This window comes from Capsicum annuum, chromosome 12, assembly GCF_002878395.1.
Source record: "Capsicum annuum cultivar UCD-10X-F1 chromosome 12, UCD10Xv1.1, whole genome shotgun sequence".
NCBI classification, from domain to species: Eukaryota; Viridiplantae; Streptophyta; class Magnoliopsida; order Solanales; family Solanaceae; genus Capsicum; species Capsicum annuum.
Window position 1 is genome coordinate 232,254,170 of NC_061122.1, and position 3,013 is coordinate 232,257,182.

Consider the following 3,013-nt stretch of genomic DNA (forward strand, 5'->3'; position numbering starts at 1 on the left):
AAAAAGTTATCGGGTGTAAATGGGTGTATAAAATTAAGCATAAGGAAGATGGACAAATAGAAAGATTTAAAACTAGGTTAGCAGCCAAGGGATAAAAAGCAATAACTTCGACAAAGCCACAAAAAGATCAAGTGGGCTCTCCACAACCCTAAATAGGCAGATGCCCTCTTCGTTTCCTTTTTGCTTGATTCGGCTAAAGTGACATCGCCTCAGCTTTTTCTTTGAAATCGGAGACTGTTCCAATTTCCTACTAAGATAGGCAAGCGGAGGGAGAACTAGACGTATCTTGCTAGGCAAAGACAGGTTAGAATGGATAGCCATTTTTCGTTTGGAGTGGGTGCCCCGTTGTCTATGGGTAATGAACGGATTCGAAGACTCTGTATAGCTCTGCATTCCTTTTTCTTTATTGTCTGGTAGTTAAGGAGTGAATGCAAATCAGATAAGAAAGAGGGATTGGCCTATCAAGAGACATTCTCTCCTGTTGTTAAAATGGTGACCGTAAGAACGGTTTTGTCTATTGCTGCAACAAAAGGGTAGAACATCCAACAAATAGATGTTTACAATGCTTTCTTGCAAGGAGATTTAACAGAAGAAGTATATATGCAGTTGCCACAAGGTTTTCAACATGACAAAAATAGTGAAGTGAAAGTATGCAAGCTTCTTAAATCATTGTATGGACTTAAGAAAGCTTCTAGACAGTGGAATGTTAAATTGATTAATGCCTTGGTTGCAGAAGGTTTTCAGCAAAGTCCTTTGGATCATTCTCTTATGACTAAGAAGCACCGATGGAATTGTAGTGATTTTGATCTATGTGGATGATCTACTGGTGACAGGAAGTAGCACAGAGTTAATTGCAGAAGCCAAGCAAGTTTTGAAAAACAATTTTAAGATCAAGGACCTAGGAGATCTCAGGTTCTTTTTGGGAATAGAATTTGCTAGAAGTGCAGAAGGCATCTTAATGCCAAAGAAAGTATGCCTTAGAGCTTATTTCTGATTTGGGATTGGGAAGTTCAAGACCAAGTATTACCCTAGTAGAGATAAATCAGAAACTTACAACTCATGATTTTGATGTCTTAGTTGGAAACAAATCCGATCCTCCCTTGATTGATGTTGGTGAATATCAAAGATTAATTGGAAAATTGTTGTATCTTACATTGACTAGACCCGACATCTCTTATGCAGTTCAAAGTTTAAGTCAATTCATACAGGCTCCAAAAGAATCCCACATGAATGCAACAATCAGAGTAGTGAAGTATGTAAAGCAGTCACCAGGAATGGGAATTTTGTTATCAACAAAGCCTACTGGTTCTTTGGAAGCTTATTGTGATGCAGACTGGGGCTCTTGTGTGAACACTAGAAGGTCAATCACTGGATACTTGATTAAATATGGGAATTCTCTACTTTCATGGAAATCAAAAAAACAGTCTACAATCTCAAGAAGTTCCGCAAAAGCAGAGTATAGAAGTCTTGCTTCCACAGTTGCAGAAATTACATGGATCATTGGTTTATTCAACACACTAGATGTGCCTTTAACATTTCCTGTTCCCTTGAATTGCAATAGCAAAGCTGCCATTCAAATTGCAGCTAATCCCGTATTTCATGAAAGGACCAAGCATATTGACATTGACTGCCACTTTATTAGAGAAAAGGTTTTGAGTGGTCTTGTGGTTATCCGTTACTTATGCTCATCTGAGAAACCAGCTGATGTTCTCACCAAAGGCTTATGCAGGAATCAGCATGCCTATCTCATATCCAAGCTAAGTATGAAGAACATTTTCATATCACCTAGCTTGAAGGGGGATATTAGAGAGTATAATAAAGATATTGCAGATAGTTAACTTGAGGTTGTGCCATATCATCAGCAGTTACTTTAGGTTGTTACAACTAATTAGTGGAAGGTTAGTTGACAGCTGTACATGTTGACAGTTGTACATATCAGATATTTTGTATTCAGTTGGTTAATGCTAGTGTGTATATAAATAGAGGTGTAGTATATGAATTAGGAGTTAGTTCAATCATCATGTGGTAGTTTCTATTTTCATCTCTGTAACAGATTGTGTATGAACTGATATGCTCTGAATTCACTCGTAAGCTACTTCGAATCAGTGTTTGATGTACAAATTAACATTAGATACTTAGCTCGAGTAACTATCCTTCTTTTACTATTACTATTTCATAATTTTATGTTCAACTAAACGTATTAATTAAGGAAGCCCTTTCTTAAAATAAAAAATAATTAAGTGATATATATATATATATATGTATATATATATAGCAATGCAAATATAAATATCAATGAAATATTAATGTAGTAAAAAAGAGCAACATATAAAAGAAGAGAAAACCCTAGCTAATTATTCGAATCAAAGGCCAAAAGATGAAGAAATCACTACCTCCCAATCACAAAGGTATTTTCTACTTTTTGTGTGTGTGTGTGTTTCCTTCTTGTAATGTAGTAATATGAGTTAGCTTTCATGCACCTCGACTATTCCGTTGAATACGTACTATCTACTAATTTACTCTGTATACTGGAGAAGTGGTCGTTATGGGTTCGGTTGAATCAATAACTTAGGCAAATATCATGTATTTATGTAAAGAAATCTACTTAATATGTATAATAATATATCAACGCAACTAATATCCATTGAATACACACTAGGTCAGACCCTTGGGTGCTAGGCTGATGGAGTTATTATTATTTTTAGTTGGGGATCAGAGGCAGTGACGGAGCTAGGATTTTCACTATATACTAACTAATTGAGGGGGTCAACATCTATTATATAAACATAAAAAATAATTCTAATCATGTGTATATAACATTATTTTTTGCCGAAGGGGTTTTGGATGAAACCCCTATCTGAAGGTTAGCTCCGCCCCTGATCTGAGGGCTTTTTCGGTTAATTATTCATTTTTTTTTTAATTGCAGTGAGGAAAGTGATTGAAGCATTCAGTTTCATTGCAAGAAGAAATAATTATGGAAATCCTCAGCAGGCTACCTGTGCGGTCTCTTCTA